This window comes from Hipposideros armiger, unplaced genomic scaffold, assembly GCF_001890085.2.
Source record: "Hipposideros armiger isolate ML-2016 unplaced genomic scaffold, ASM189008v1 scaffold_854, whole genome shotgun sequence".
Classification (NCBI taxonomy): Eukaryota; Metazoa; Chordata; class Mammalia; order Chiroptera; family Hipposideridae; genus Hipposideros; species Hipposideros armiger.
In genome coordinates, this window is record NW_017732204.1 from 618,540 (window position 1) to 635,922 (window position 17,383).

A 17,383-nucleotide genomic window follows, 5' to 3' on the forward strand; every position below is an offset into this window, starting at 1 on the left:
GATCCATATGTTGGCTGGTGAAGGCCAAGCTAGACATTGAATGAATTGCTGGATGGGAACATCGTGAAAGGGATTTAGAAAAGCAAACCTCCAATCATTGGAAGGAAGCCAGGGAACTTGCTCGAAAGCTGCATCGAACAATTCCCAGAGCTTTTCCAAGGTCTATCAATTGGAGCAAAATTCACACCTGCTCACAAAGGTCTGCCGAATCTGTCCATGACTATTATAATAGGTTTCAGGTGGTTTTTAAGGAAAACTCTGGTAGTCCTTCAGATCTTGACTCTACTGGTGTTATTTTTAATTCCTTGTTTGTCAATGGGCTAAATAAAAACCTTTCCCTCCTGGTTAGGAGATCCAGGATGGGATGGGGAACTATCCTTACCCTAGAATTGGTAAATTTAGCTAATGAACTTGCCAGTACCCTAGATAAGTCACCTAAAAGCAAGGTTGCCAAGACATCTGATTTTCAGCTGTGGCAAATGAGAAGCCCTGTGGGAAACAAGAGAACTCCAACTTTTTGCCACTACTGCAAGGAGCAAGAACATTGGAAAAGGGATTGCCATAAGTTTAAGCTTACTTACACTCTGCCTACTAACCACTTTCTTTCAGGCCTTCCTAATTCCCAGTGACGGGGCTCTGGGGAATTACAAGGTTTTCCTCCTTTTTTTTCAGTCCTTCCCCTTAATCATCTTGGAAAAAAACAGGTTTACGTATCTGAAACTATTCCGTTTTGTCTGGGTCCCTTAAGAGATGAACATTAACATCGATTTCTCCTTAGTTCTTCTGCCCCTATCCATTTATTAGGCAGAGACGTTTTAGAGAAGTATCATGCTGGATGTTCTTCCTCCTGAGATTGCGGAAGCCCCTCATGACTGCCTGACATTAACAGATCACCTCCTGACTCGTGAAAATTTGCAGAAAACTCCTCTGGGTAAAGCTGATTTCTCATGGTTTACCAATGGTTCATACTTAAAAGACAAAAATGGTGAGTACTGTGCTGGTTATGCTGTTGTAACTCCTTCTGAAATCATCAAGGCAGCACCTTTATCTCTGGAGACTTCAGCACAGCAGGCTGAATTGTATAGCCTCACCCGAGCTTGCATTTTAGTAGCAAAGTGTAAAGCTGTCAACATTTATACCGACAGCAGATATGCCTTTGGGGTAGCCCATGACTTTGGAAGGCTATGGAAACAACATGGTTTCCCTACCTCCAATGAAGATCAAATTAAGAATGGTCCATGTGTACAGAAATTATTGGATACTATACTTTTACCTGATGCCTTAGCCATTGTTAAGATCCCGGGACATTCTAAACTTGACTCCTTGGAGGCCAAAGGAAATCACCTGGCTGACATTTCTGCTAAAAATGCAACCTTTAAAGGTATTAACAATAATGAAACTTCTGTCATGGTCCAGAGAGAAGCTTCTCCAGTTGATAACTTAGAAAAACTGGCCAGAGAAGCCCAACAATCAGCTCCTGAAGAGAAAAAAAAAGTGACTGGAAATCCAACAACTGTTGGTTTAATAAGGAAAAGAGGCTCTCGCTCAGACCAAATAAAAACCCAGTCCTGGACAGCTGAGTGGTGCGCTGGTTAGGAGTTGGCTTGGGATGCCAGCTCTGAGCAGCAGGGCCTGGGTTCGGATCCCACATGGGCCAGTGACACTGCGCCCTCTACAGCTAAGATGGTGAACAACAGCTCGACCTGAGCTGGCCTGCCGTGAGTCGCCGGCGATGGCATAGGCTGCAGTGGGGCTGGTCAGCAGCTGGTGTGCGCTTTTGTGAGCTGCCCTGAGCCGCCATGAGCAACCGTCCAATAGCCAGCAAGCGACTGCCTCACCCAGGAAGAGTGCAGTGATAATGCCAACATGGGCCAGTGAAGCGACGTCCTCCACAACTAGACTGAAGAACAAAAGGACAGCAACTTGTCTGTACCCCTTCCTCAATTCCCCAATAAAATCTTAAAAAAAAAAAAAAGACACTTAACCACAGAGTTGGGAGGACTATGGGTGGAGCTGGGGCCCTTGTTAACTCTGTAATCCTGACTTCCTGTTTAGTTCTGAGGTAACTTCCAGGGGAGGAATCATAATAAAAAGGATTAGCCATCTTGGAACCAGGGTCTTTGCTTCACGTGGGCGTCCAGTTGGAGCCCCGTGTCGGAGGTATGCATTCTCGCACTGTGGTGGTAATTTTTGTTTCTTTTTCTTTTCCCAAATAAACCTTTCCTTTGTGGATTATTTGGAGAGCTTTTTTTCACCAGTCAACAAATATTATAGACATTATGATTTTAAAATGTATAGAAAAGGTATCTGGAAGTATTCTAAAATGCTAAATGGTTTTATTAATAGTGGTAAAATTATCAGAGATTAAACAGCTCATCTAAAGTCACAGCCAGTGGCAGAGTTGTGATTCAAAACCAGGCCTTAGCTGTATGCTGTTTTGATTCTCCATGTGATTTTTTTTACTTTATTATGGAAAATTTCAATATACATAAAAGAAGAGAGACATAATGAACCTCCATGTTGCCATTATCCAGCTTCAACACGATGTCTCGTTTTAACTACCTCTCCCCCTCAACGCACCTTTATGTTGTTCTTGATGGAGTACTTAAAAGCAAACCCAACATGTAATTTCATCCATAAATATTTTAGTCTGTATCTCTACAATGGATTTTGTATCTAGCCCAAGTTCAATTTTCTATATTGTCTCAAAAATCATTTGTTACAGCTGATGTGTTAGAATAAGGATCCAACCAATGCTCGGAAGGAAGGAAGGGAAGAAAGGAAAGGGCTACTTTTGTACAAATATATATGCTTATATGAATATGGAGAAAGGCTGAGAAAGATAAGACACCACAGGTGAATGTTATTGGGAGAATGAGACCAGAGAGAGTAGAGGGGTCAGGGAAATCATGTTTTTAAATACGTTTTTATATTGCTTTCCCTGTGATGGTGAGCATGCAGCATATAAATTTCTTAGAGATGTCATCAGGCCTTGCACTGCACAAGAAAGCCAATCCCAGAGCACAGTATGGGGCAGCCCTATGAATGGGGGCCCAAGGCAATACACAGCTTTCTCAGGAGCACTGATCACGTAATGTTTCCTCTTGGCATTTCTCCTGCAAATTGAGTCTCTTAGGAAAAGAATTACCACAATTAATATCCCCATGTTTAGGGCCGGCCAAGTGGCGCGTTGGTTAAGAACTGGCTTGGGATGCCAGAGGGCCCCGGTTCGGATCCCACATATGAGGGACAGTGGCACTGCCCTCTACAGCTAAGATGCTGAACAACAGCTCGACCTGGAGCTGGGCTGCCGTGGGTTGCCAGCGACGGCGTAGGCTGCAGTCCCCTGCTATAGTGGACTGCCATAAGCTACCATGTGTAGCCGGCAGCCAGCGTGAGCGGCCAGCAGCCGCCCTGCCTCCCCCAGAAAGAGCGCAATGATGGTGCCAACTTGGGCCAGTGAAGCAACGTCCTCCACAACTAGACTGAAGAACAAAACGACAGCAACTTGTCTGTTCCCATCCCCCCAATTCCCCAATAAAAATCTTTAAAAAAAAAAAACCCATGTTTACAAAAATAATTACTGTAACAAGGTTCCTAATAAAGATCTGTCCTCAATGGTCTTGGCTAAGCCTGAATCATATTCTTTTCTGTACTTCTTAGCACCTACCCCAGTGCCAGGACAAAGCTCTACAGATACGTGGTAAAATGGCAGCTGGGCTGAACAAGTCTTAGAACTCATGGGCTCAAAGGCAACTCTCTTCTTTCGGCTCTTCGACAACAGCAGCAAACCTCAGGCCACGTGGAATTACATCTGTGAGAAACCACTGAGATGTGGGTTTGAGAGGAATGTCCATTTGATCTGTCCTACTGCAGGACAGACACCGCTCCTTGATTCTGCACTCTGTCCCATGCCCTATTTCTTAAACCGATATATCTGTGCCACAATAGTAATTACCAAAAACTAACATTGAAGATGAGAATCCTCCAACAACATCCTAAAAGTTTACTCAATCAACCTGACAGCTCCTTTAATACCCAATACATATGGCTAACTACAAAGGCAGGTTATTTGTTCACGCCACAGGAAAGAATTAGAGATGAATCAAATTAACCACAAAGACCTGAGCAGCACAACTCCTCTTCTATGGGTAGCCTAAGGGTAACAGCAGGTCGAGTTCAAATATGGCCTCTACCTGTAAGGTCCAAGAAGTGAAAAGCTTACTATTCTATTACAACTTCCATAATGAATTATCTGGATATCAGAAATTCTAATGTGTAGAGTCAGATCTTTAATATTGTATCCCTTTTACCAAAAAATATTTTAAATGTTTAAACCAAAATGAGTTTTACCCCTCATAAAGCTTGGCATTAGAAAAATACTTTTCAACCCCCCTTTATTTCTATAAAAACCAAGCCAAGACTGATTTAAGTTTGATTTTTCAATTTTAAAACTCCACCCATCAAAAAGGGTGGGACAGTACTGAGAACTCACATATAAAAAGATTCCAATTTTTCAGTTCTAAAAAAAGGAAAGGCCAAAGATTGTTTTGTTTTGTTTTGTTTTCCCTTAAAAATGACCTTGTGTTCAACAGAGATGCATTTGGAAATGTTATTTTTTAAATGTTGCCAGGGTCCTGTGTCTCTACAGAAAATGTTTCTCTGCCTTTACAAGAAAATCAAGTGTTCTTGAGGGCAACTCCCACTTTAGTTACCTAGTATAAAATACTGCTCTTTTCCCTGCTCGCTGTTCATTCCTGGAGGCAGACCAACAAAAGAAGTAGAAATGGAGGAATTTGGTTCAATCAAGATTAGAGTTCTAGATCAAATTTCAAACAAGTTAGCAATGACACTGGTGAAACTCAAGACAGTTGGGTATAGGTTCCTGCATGACTGACCACTGCAGCAAAGGCTGGGTAACCAACGGACTTGACTATAACCATAATTTATCAAGATATATAAAATTCTCACTTCCTAGGTAAAAACATAGGGTGACATAGAGTAATGATTACTACTGTGCACAAACTGGGTTGTCAGAAAAGTCATGACGCATTTTTGAAACAAAAAACATAGAAAAAAATACATCATGACCTTACTGACAACCCAATATTTTGCCATAATCAACACAAAAGATTACATATTGTATGATTCCATTTATATAAAAGTTCAAAATGGGTAAGCCCACAGAGACAGAGAGTAGGTTAGTGGTAGCTAGAGGAGGGGGAATGGGAAAGGATTGATAGTGGGTTCAGAGTTTCCTTTTGGAGTGATAACAATGTTTCAGAATTGGTGGTGATGGTTGCACAACTTTGTAAATATACTAATTTTGCTTCAGAATTATTGGGCTCATTAGATTATCATTATCACCACAAACATAAAACTAAAAAACAAAAATAGAAAAGAGGAAATACAGGATGATAGCATTTTTTAAAAATGCATTTGACACTACTAAATTCCTAGTCTTCTGATTCAAGATCACATGAGGCTAAGGAAAACCACGGCCAGGACTGCAAAGGTGAGAGGGAGTGGGGGAAGGCTTTATGCACACCCAATGATGGAACCTGACTTCATTTATAGTCATGTGCATCACAATGACGTTTCAGTCAACAGCGTACCATATATATGACAGTGGTACCATAAGATTGTAATGAAAATTTCATATCACCTAGTGATGTCGTAGCTGTCATAACATCATAGAACAATGCATCACTCATGTGTTTGTAGTGATGATGGTGTAAACAGACCTGCTGCATTGTCAGTCATATAAAAGTACAAAACATGCAATTATGCACAGTACACAACAGTTGGTAATGATAATAAACGACTATGTTACTGGTTTATGTGTTTACTATACTATACTTATCATTATTTTAGACTGTACTCTTTCTACTTATTAAAAAAAGTTTGCTGAAAATATGCCATGTTATGCCTGCAGCAGTCTCCTACATCTGTTTAACCATGTCTCGCGTCTTGACTGCATCATTTTCTCTTGTGCTTGACTTAATCTCATGTTGTTTTATAAATGTAGTGTAGCCTAAGTGTACAGTGTTTATAAAGTCTACAGTAGTGTACAGTCATGTCCTAGGCCTTCACATCCACTCCCACTCACTCAGTGCCTCATCCAGAGCAACTTCCGGTCCTGTAAGCTCCATTCATGGTCAATGCCCTCTACAGGTGGGCCATTATTTAACTTTTATACCATATTTTTACTGTACTTTTTCTGTTACCATTGTGTTACAACTGCCTACAGTATTCAGTACAGTAACGTGCTGTACAGGCTTGTAGCCCAGAAGCAATAGGCTATACACCACACAGCCCTGGTGTGCAGTGGGGTGCACCTTGTACGTGTCTACTGTGATTTTCACACAATGATGAAATCGCCAAATGATGCGATTTCACAACACATTCCCATTTTAAGCGCACATGACTGCACTGAAACTCAAGTTTAAAAGTGGCGGGAAAAGCAGTAGAGTAACAGGAAGCTAAATACATTAACCCCGCTGGAATACATCAGTGACCCAGACATTCTACTCCTGGACAACGCACCACTAACAGCAACTCCATTCCAGCAGGACTGCAGGGAGACGGAAATGAAGCAGCTAAACAATGCAAAATCCTAACTGATATTGAGTCTATACATGTTTACTTTTAAGCTCCCTATAATAAAAGACTTGACCATCTCAACACGAATGCTCAAGAATGAGAGGAACAAAATCACGAAACTACTGCTAAGCCATTTATAATGAGATAATTAGAAAAAATATATTGTTCTAAATTTGTATTATTGCATAAAAAGTTTCATTTGTCTCTACTTGTCAGATCTTTATGATGAAATTAGCCAATTAGCTCTGCTGACAAATACAGTAATTGCAGTAAACAAGCATGTCAAAATCAATGTCGAGTCCCAAAAAAGGTCGTGGAATTAACTGTCAGCTTAAATGGTTTAATTTTATTAAAACTGTTAAACATGACAGTATGTCATGTAACTCCCAGATTCTTTTACATGAGCAGAATTGGGTTAATTTGACCCAAATTTTGTATAATAGCGTTCCCAATTTCTAAAAATACATCAGCTTTGTCACTTATCTTAAATTTTCTGCTTTACTTCTCTAGCTCTACCTCAAAAGAAACTTCTTCAAGGCCATATATCTTGACATAGTGAAAGCAAAATAATCACAGCACTCAGCAGTGTCATTAACATTTCTGAGCCGAGGGGGATTTCAACAGGCAGATGCTGTGTAAAGGGCCTGCTGGGACAGCCCGGGTGTAGAGCTGAGACTGCACCACAGCTGTAAGGGATTGACGCTGCTAGCTATGGAATCAGGCTTAGGAGAAACTCTGGGCACAATTCCGGCATCCGAAATAAATTAAAGTAAACAGTCTTGCTCTCTCTCATCCACCCTGTTAGCTGCCTCTGGGCTGAATGGAGACCACACACTCAGACCACACAGCGCCATCTGAACTCCTCTCACGCAACATCTACAAGCTGTCACTCGGCAGCCGACAGAGAGAGAGGGAGGAGGAGGACAGAGGGCAGAGGGCTGGGGGAGGTGGCTAGGAGAGAGAAAAAAGGGGCAGGGAAGTGGGGGAGGGGAGAGAACGATGTGTGGTTTGGAGAAAGGGAAAAACCTCCCAGAAAAAACAATCTGGCTGTGGCCTCAGTAGCCTTGACCTGTACTCCCCATATCAATAGAGTAGTTGATGATGGAGTAACAAAGAGTCCAGTTAACATCAATTAACCTCCTATCCATCACAGGTCCAAAAAAAAGAAAATTACCATTATAAAAGCATTTCATTAAAATAAAGACGAAGGCCACATTTTCTTATAAATTATAACATATACTTAAATAAATGCATTTTCTTGTAAATTTGTATTATATTGGTTTTAACCTGTTTGCCTCTTTTCCTTTAATGACGCGCACAGGATGCATTCAAAGCATTTATTTCTTCAAAAGAGGTCAGAAAATTTTAATTTTATAATTTTCCCATATTTCACTGTGGCACAATCTTTAATTTTCCAAAATATTTGTTGGTAGAATAAAAGACAGCAAGTTATTTTTTTATATAATTTCAGACTAAAAATTCATATGAAAAATAACTAGGAGCATTAATATTAAGAAAAAAAACACACAAAAATGTAACCACAAAAGTAGCTTTAGAATGATTAATCCAAGTGTTTTACTATTCAGTAAAGAAGAATTTTGCTGATTTAAATAGCAGAATAGAAATCTGAACAGAACAAGCGAGCAGGTGTCTTACTGATGCAGGCCAAGCGAGTAGCCTCCCCCACTGCAAAACTTTCTTTCCTATAGACATTTTGTTTCCTTTTCCTTAAGTTTCCTTTTCCCCAGTTTCTTAGCTCCTATCCCCATTTCTTAATTATTTTTTAAATCGGTTTCTTACTCTTAGGCAACAGATTGTTTTTAGCGTGAATCATAAGTGTTTTTACCCCCTGCTTTAGATAATTATCCTGAAATTTGTTATTTATACTTGTTGATTGTAATCATTGAAGCCTAATGTTCTTTCCAACCCGTTCTGGGCCCAGCTCCTGGACAACTGACACCACCTGAGTGACCTGTTGAATGGCCACAGGCTCCATAAGAACTGACGGATTTTCCATCACGTAGCCACCCTGCATCAATAGCTCTAAGCTCTGCTCTTTAAGCCAACACTTTTAAATTTATTAATAAAAATCCATTTTTTCCTCATTCGGGGCCTTGAGGGTACAGGTGATACCCCAGCAAGATTAACAGTCCCAACCAAAGAAGCCAACACGGTCTTCAGGCAGATTCCAAGACCCCTTCCTCTCATCTAGGATCAGATAGGGCAAGAGTTCCGTGAGTCCCCCAGTAAGGTAGGGACAACTCTATAACCCTGCCTAGCAGGAAGCAGATACAGAAGAAAAGACCTCCTGTCCCTCAACTCCCCATAGAGATTTTATGGGGATCATGTCTCTCAAGGGGAAAACAAGGCAGGCAGTTAGAGACAGGCATTGGGTCTCTGCACTCCTGCACGTCCAACACAACCCACAGAATGTGACCACCCAAAAGACCTCCCCTCTCCACCCAAAACTTCCCCTTTCCATTGTAATTATCTACCCCTATGAGCAAACAAATGGGTACAAAATAGCTGACTACATTAGACCAGTCACTCACACCTGCACAGTAAAGGCCACAACAACCTTCACTTCACCTGGGCCTCATTATACCATCATTATAATGTCATACACATGCCCGGAAGTTCATTAATATTATCATGACCAACTGAATTCTGGGAAGGAACATGCACAGTCTAAAGAGATGAGGTAATAGCCTCTTGTTAATTACAGGTATCAATCAAGTGGTCCCACACCCAGAGAGGAACAGCCCACACTAGAGAAAAAATATATAAAAACTCCAAGTCCTCACCAGTCAGGGCCCTTGCCCTTGCCCTTGGCCCTTTGGGCCTTTGAGCCTTTAAGCCTTTGAGCCTTTGAGCCATGGCCTTTTTGAGTAATGCTTTTGCTCAGGCCCACTTCTAACCCTCTGGAGTGTACTTTCTCTTCTAATGATGACCCTTGAGCCACTGCCTTCTGCTCGGGCCCACTTTTACCTCTTTGAATTGTACTTTTTCTTCTAATAAACTTCTTTTTCACCACTTTACCTCTGTATCTCATTCAATTCTTTGCTATAGACACCAAGAACCTGGACACAGCGCTGAGGAGGGCCCATCCCCCAGCAGCCGAAGTGGCTAAAAATCCCCTTTTTCCTCGATGCCCGGTTCAACCTCCGGTGAAGGAATCTAGCCCGGACTCCCCCAGGTTCGACCCCTGGTGTGAGAGCCAAGCAAGAGCGGTTAGGATTCCCAGTTTTGCTTGAGGCCCTGGTTCAACCCCCAGTGTGGAAACCAAGCCCAGGCATCGTGCAGAGAAGGGCCCGTTCTCCAGTAACAATACCCCGCCAGGTCCTCAGAGAGAGGCTTGGCTCAGCTAAAGGGATAAGGACAGGAGCTGGAAATACAGAAGTTCTGACTCACTGAAGGCTTGAAGAACCTTAACCAAATAGGCCAAGCAAAGCCTCCTGGTGTTAAAGCACTGTTTTCTTAGATCAGGCCATAGAAAAGTAAAAGTAAAAACGCCCCAAAAATAATCATTTAAAATCTCTCAAACCCCACCCCTCCCTATGCTACTCCAACTTGCATCACGGTAGAGCAAATCCCAGCCCAACCCCACTGAGCATCTACATCTGAGCCACTGTGCACATTAACGTTTGACAAGCACCAGGTAGACTTAGCCAGTCCAGAGCCATCTTGGATCCAAAGACCTCAGAAAAATCTAGTTGCAGAGCTCCCTAGTGAGTTTCAACAAAAAAATTAAACTCAACTAAACTCTCAGGGCCACCCAGCAACATAACCAAATTACAGAATTCACCACATCTTCCTTGAGTCATGTTCAACCTATCCCAGGATATATATGCCTGTTGGGGCTAGGCTGCGTCAGCCCATGAGGAATTTCCCAGAGGTACTGGGAAACGGGTCTTAAAGAATGGTAATTTGCTTCCTTCAGTTTTCTATAAACTCAGACTCAACTATTCCTGAACAGGGTCAAGGTCAAGTTATATCAACTCTGCCACACAATTTACCATCTAACAGCACAGGGTGGGACAAGTCATGGAGACAGGGTCATGAACTCCTCAGTCCAGTTTTCTAAATTAATCATCTCTCTCCAGCTTCATCTCAAAATCATGATTAACAAAAATATAATCATGAACCAATCTGAAAGAATCCATGGGGTACAAATCTGTACTAAGAAGACGCAGTGGGTCTCGGGGGACATCTGCAGAAAGGAAGCACTGAACAGACAAGAGATAAAGCACCCCGTTTTCCTTCATTATACCTCTTTCCTTCATTACTCCTACAAACAAAATAGAATGGAAATATACTATTAAATAGAAGCATAAGTATTTATGTTTTAATTCATTTGAAAAAAATTTAATGACTTAAAAAATATAACTGATAAATGGCACTCAATTTTTTTTTGTTGTTGTTGTTGTTGGTTGGGGAAAAAACCTTCACTCCTGCTGCCATGGTTGGAGGTAAGGGATTAAAGAAAAGAGAATGTACAAGAGGTAACCGGAAAGGAGTACAGAAAGTAAGGCAGTACACAGGGGGAAAGCCTGACAATGTGGCTCTCCAGAGCTCCCACATAACTGATCTGTTACAAAATATTTGATTACCCAGCTAGTCTCTCAAAACAAGCTCTGGATTCCACCCTAATTAGAAATGTTAGTAAAAAGTCTCTTTTATATCCCAGGAACCATAGAAATCTTCTGCCTCAGCAGGCTAAGTCTCTTCCTAGAGGGCAATTATCTTCACTACATTTCACAGCCAAAAGCTGTAAGTCTAAAGGTGGCTGGTCCTCTAACTCATTCAACTATCACTGATGACATATCAAAAATGAAACAGGCCAGCGCAAATCCATTCCCCCTCCACCACCACTCCCCTAAAGAGAAAAAAAACAAAAACGTCAAAGAAGATACACAATGGAAGAACAGTTTCATGTAAAAGCATAACACTATTCACTCATCAATATATTGCCAATTGTGCCTATGCCCCATCACTCCCCCTTTATTAGATCTACACTGGGTAGACAAAACATAATTTCTTGAAACATAGTTTTTCCGGAAAAAAACATGTCCAGGTGTTTTGTTTTCTTTGCCCAGAAAGATAGATAACCTGAACAATATTGAAGAAGTCATTATCAACTAAAATTTATTTCTATCTTCGTTTAGTGCATCACGAAGATTGGGGATATACATAGAAATTGGTCACCAGCACTTCAAAAGATGAGTGTTAGATTCCTATCCTTCAGAAATACAGAGATAAAGATAAACTAGGATTTGGAACAAGAAAGTACCTTCCGATTGTTCAGTCAAAGCAAATATTTATTAAGCATTTGTAATGTCTCAGGCACTACGCTAGGAAAATGATAGGAACAAGATTTTGTAACAAAGAGGTCACAGATGACCTTGGCTTTCAGTAGTGTGATGAATACCAAAACCAAACAGCAGTGGGATGAGTGAAAAGTTGAGTACAAAGAACTACTTAAGAAATGTGGCTGGGAAGGGAAGAAGAGAGATGAATTTTAAAGAGGAATGTGAAATCAGAGGAAGATGCTACTTTTATACTGTTGATGTTTTTCTGTTTTGCTTTATTGTTGTCTGTGTCTAAGAATGCTGAAAGGCTGACGGGAAGGAGCCTTTGGCAAGAGATGAACAACTGAGTGGAGCACTCCCAAAGGCAGGAGTGGATGGGATACAGAGCCCAGGTACAGAGATCTGTCTTAGTGTAAATACAATTTCTTTCAGTGTACCTGGGGAAGAAGAAACGTTTTTTTGAAAAAAAAAAAAAAAAGAGCATGGGATTCTTCTCTCATAGCTCTATTAGTTCTGAAGTGGATGGCAAGATTATCTAAGAGTAAGACAGCATAGGAACTTGGGCCTGGCACAAACAATGCCGGATGGCCAGGAGGAAGGCGCAATAAGTGCCACCACCCCAATACCCCTTACTCAAAATTGCAGACACAACAGATTATGATCTCCCTTCTGTTTACTTTCATACAGATGTGAAATCACTATTCCGCATGCACAGCTAATCAAGGTTTGACTGCTTTACGACCTTTCTGGGATGGCAACAATGAGCAGTCCACCATCTTGCACCACAGTGCAGGCTCAGAACATGGTTACCAGGCAATGGTACCAGTTTCAAATAGTCTGCCACTTTACGGATAAAGGTGTCCCCAGCTTATAAAAGCAGCCAAGCAGAGCCAGCCCATGAATCAGTTCGGAGAACCCTCCTTTCCTTTGTGTTGCCTCCCTTGTGCGCAAGCATAAAGCTTAATAAGACCTGTCTGAAAATTGTTCTGGGGTTTCCTCTCAATTTCTATCCTAGGAAACTCAATAACCCCAATGCTGGTAGCAAGAGTATAGATTAGACAAAAGGATAAGGGGGTTGAGAAGAGTAGAGAATACTTCAAATAGATTCTGCAAAGAACAGAATCAAGTGCTGACGAGGAAAACTCTAGGAAATTCTTTGATGACCAGTTGAAACAGGTGACCATGAATTTACAGGAGTGCACAGCTAGATGCTAGTATTTTCCCCAGCTGGTGTCAGCAACTCAGTTCAAACATTCAAGAAGGTAAAGAACTGACATGGTCCAGGGCTGAGAATCTGCCAGCAAAAGGCTACAGAAGGATAATGGTACAACTGAGCATACTGGTATGAGTGACCAAAGACCAGGAGTAACTGAGGTAACAGAGTAAGGGTTAGAAAGATGAAAAACTATAAGCACAGAATGGCAGGTTTGAGCTTTGGGTGTCAGAAGGGGACCCGTTTCAGATTGGGGCATGTCAGTCCTGCTCCCCCACCCCCAAGCACCCATCTCTAGCAATGGCCGGACTGTATGTTGTCTATGGCTCCTGCTCTCAGCAGGCTCTACCTTCTCCTTTTATCCCTTCTGGTTGTTGTTGGTTTCTCTTTGGGCCTCGCCATCCCATTTGTCCTCTCATGCTGCCCACACCTCTGCAAGTAGTCTAGTTCCTTTATTAAAATCTCTTTCTTTGAACCATCCGGCATGAATTCTAATTCCTGATGAGACCCTGATTTATCCAGATACACATAATGTCATTCACATGGGGCTTTCATTAAAATTAAACTAAAACCAAATATTCCTGGCTTTTTGTCTTGTTGTGCCTTTCAATAAAATTATAATACAATAAAAGTTAAAATCACATACCCCCCCAAATCACAGAACCTTATAAGTGGAAAAGGCCTTAAAAATTTCATCAAAGCTTACAGATGAAACTAAGGGCCAAACTTGCCAACGCAGCAGAGCTGGCAAGCAGCAGAGGCAGAAGCATGCAGTGCTGCATAGTGATAGCCAAGGCTAACTCAGTGTCAGGTAACATTCCAGGGGCCTGCTTGGCTCCACCTTGGGACAGTTTCCATTCCGATGACCTAAAACCCAGATTTCCCAAGTCCCGGTGTCCACTGTTCTTTCCATTCTTGGCACCAAGAGTTACTGTAAGTGGGAAATAGTACGTAGAAGGAATTACTGAAACCAAAACCATAAATAAAGCAAACCTTTTTACTGGCCTACCCCAGTAAAAAGTTAAAGAATGTTCATGAAGTTTTTTTAGCAAACCTAATACAATTTTCCAGGAAAAAAGGGGGAAGGGGTACCTAATAAATCAGTTTCAAATTCCTGTGCCTGACCTTCAAGGCACCCCGTAATCCAAAATGCACTCATTCACCAGCCAGTGGGGCTTTGTTCCTGGTATGCTGCCTAGATAGATGTTCACCTGCCTTCCCTCTGAAGGGCAACATCAAGGGCTGACCTCAATGAAGCCTCCCAATTACTCTACCCCAATACATGCTTCCCTTCTCTGAATCCCTGCTGTACTTACACTCAGTACTACAGTTTAGTTCTTAGCCATTCTTTGAGAGAGCAAAAATGCCCCTTCTGAATGTAGGCTAACATTATTTTATTTCTAATGTGTGTGTCAGGCTGTATACTAAAATTGGGAGATACAAAAATGACTGAAACTAATCCCTGTCCAGCAAGAGCTTAGTCTTTTGACAGATATGTAAATGTCAGTCATAGCTATAGCCCCTAAGACAAGACGAGGATAAGACAAGTGCTAAGTGATTACAGGATTCACTGAATTGGAAATTTTCAAAACAGGCAGAACACTTAGAAATAATCTAGTTTTGTGTATTCTCTGACTACAGCGAAAAGAAAACTGAAGCCCAAGAGGCTAAGTAACTCAGCCCAGGCTACAAAGCAGGTGGGTGGTAGTGCATGGACCAGGAAATGGTTGCTTTGGCTACTAAGCCAAATACCTTTTGACTAATTTTCAAACTGCAGTTCTAGGATGCCATAAGAGTATGTCCACAGCTTTAAGATTCATCCTTTTTCTACAATTCATTTAAGTTTGTGTTTTTATCAATAATAATTATTTTAAATTAACATAAACATACACTGCATCATGTGATTATAACTGAAAACTACCACCATTCGATTTCACCAGGCACTCCAGGGATCCAAGAGCATTCCCCAGGGTCTGAGAACAATCAACACTTCCAGCATCCTGCTTAGCAGTGTGATCAATGTTATTTCCTATTCCAGTCAATTTCAAAATCCTCTCTACTCAACACTGGCCTGAAACTCATCCATTCAATAAACATTTAAGCTCCTACTATGTGGTAGGTGCTGCACCAGGAATCCTGGCTAGATGATAAGTAAACTGGAGAATGGGTGAAAAAGTATGAGACTGAGAGATTAACTGTGCAATTAGCATTTCTTATATGCCTAATCCTGCTACTGGATGACACTAGAAATTGTCCAAGGTCCTTTATTAGAAAGCTGCCTTTGCAAAATTTTTTGAGCACCAATTTCATTTCCCATAAGATTCATATACAACAGGCTCTCAAATGTTTGTGGAATGAAAATTTAACTTAGCAGGTTAATAATCATCTTTTTGAGAGGTAACTGACAAAGAAAAATTATTTTCTGAAACTTCCAATAGTTGTTCAAGTTACAATGGAGGATCCTCTGCTTCTCTGCTTAAAATTAATAAGTTTCTACTTAAACAGAAGAGAACATTTAAGCACTAGGCACATATCATCCTCTTTCTATTACCACCCTTTGAGTCAACTTTCAACACACATATGATCCTTGGGAAGCTTTTGGATTTCAGTTCCTTTGTCATTAGAGTAGGTTACAGAGCCTGGCCTAACATAAAGAAAGTATTATTACTCATTAGGACACGGATCCACGTTCACCTCAGTTAACACTAGCGTTCCAATATAGTGCACCCAAATGATTTCATTAAGGTGTTGCTGATTTTCAAAGCGTTTTTAAAAAAGTTTTCCTTGTAAGTTTACTCAGATTCATAAAAACAATGAAAAAAAATTTTTCATACCTATTAGTACGATTAACCTTTAGCAACTAAAAATAGCTTATTTCCATTTTAAGACAAGCTCTTTCAAGAACTGCTTATTGGAGTTAAAAATTTGTCTGTTTACTAAATCTTGGGACACCAAGTGAAGCACCACCAGGCTTAAAGAAGACAGCACAGTGGTTGGTTGTGCAGGCACTGAATAACTATACTGCGGGCTAGTTACCTAACCACTCCGACCTTGTTTTCCCCATCTGGAAAATGGGTACACTACAACAGCACCTACCGCTAATGGAATGAAACCAGTCAGTGGGTGTTAAAGGCTTAGAGAACAGTGACAGACACCTAGGAAATGCTCGGTATTGCTCTAAACTGATGTAAACCTAAGCAAAACGTGCCTCACATTCGCTCTACAAATAAATTCTCAAACCTAACTCAGTGACAACGATGCAGTGGCGCAAGGCAGTAGGTGAGGCCAACCGGGGTCAACGTTCCGGAGGCCAGGGCCCCGCGACGGGCGCGGACCGTGGACGCGACAGTGCGGCTCCCTCCCCCACACGGTCAGGGACTGGGGAGCCGAAGAGGAGCGCGAGGTGGGGGCAGGACCGCGCGGCTCCCTCCTCCGCACGGCCAGGGACTGGAGAGCGGGACAGGGGGCTGACCACGGGCGCTGGCCGACCGCCACTCCCGCCCGCCTCTCCAGGAGCGAGGTCCGCCACCCTGCCCGTCCGTGCCTCCCCAGGCTGGCCCCCAGCCAGGACCTCCAGGACCACATACCTCCAGCCTGCCTGCCGCCCCCTCGAACCGCTCCGACAAGGACCCTGCAGCTCTCGCGAAGAGCTCTCAGGCCCGGGCCCCACCAACGCGGCCCGCCACTTCCGCCCGCAGAGAGCGCCGACGGCGTCGATCCGCCGGGTAGTCGAGCGCCGAGTTTTCGATGAGCCGACCTCTAGGGAGGAGCGGGTGGTAGGGGGAGGTAGGCGAGCTGAATGCACACTTGCGGGGCGCGCGGTTGGTACCTGTGCCCTCCGATACCCTCCAGGAGGCGGAGGATGACCCTCTTTCTGGGCGTTTGTGGTGGGCTCTGCACTGGATCAGGACGCTGTGACTTCACCCCAGGCCCTGAGAGGCTAAGTGACACACAAAAGCCACAGGACCATGGAAATTACGGAAGAGAAAGCCGGTCCACAGACTGGAAACCCTGCGGGTTGAATGTTTAAATTCAACAAACTCACTGAACACCTCCATGGCCTAGGTGCTGTGCAGGAGCCCTGGATATACAAAAGCAGTCACTTCCCTTCAGGATTTCCCTGGGCTGAGGGTAAACCGTACCATGGCAAGAGGAAAAGGAATGTTACTGAGTGACTGCAGCAGTCTAGGCAAGAAATTACCGTGGCCTGCACTGAAGAGATCATGGTGAGAATGGGAGAAAGTGGTGATGAGAAAAT

At 42.4% G+C, this 17,383-nt stretch overlaps 1 protein-coding gene across 1 annotated transcript in view; it reads right to left on the reverse strand.

Moving 5' to 3' along the window:
- Window positions 1-16,809, reverse strand: part of EXOC2 (exocyst complex component 2) — a 285,694-nt gene extending 268,885 nt beyond the window's left edge. The window contains exon 1 of the mRNA XM_019629429.1: window positions 16,713-16,809. The gene's annotated coding sequence lies outside the window, so the exon portion shown is untranslated. The remainder of the gene's footprint in view (window positions 1-16,712) is intronic.
- Between the last annotated feature and the right edge of the window lie 574 nt (window positions 16,810-17,383).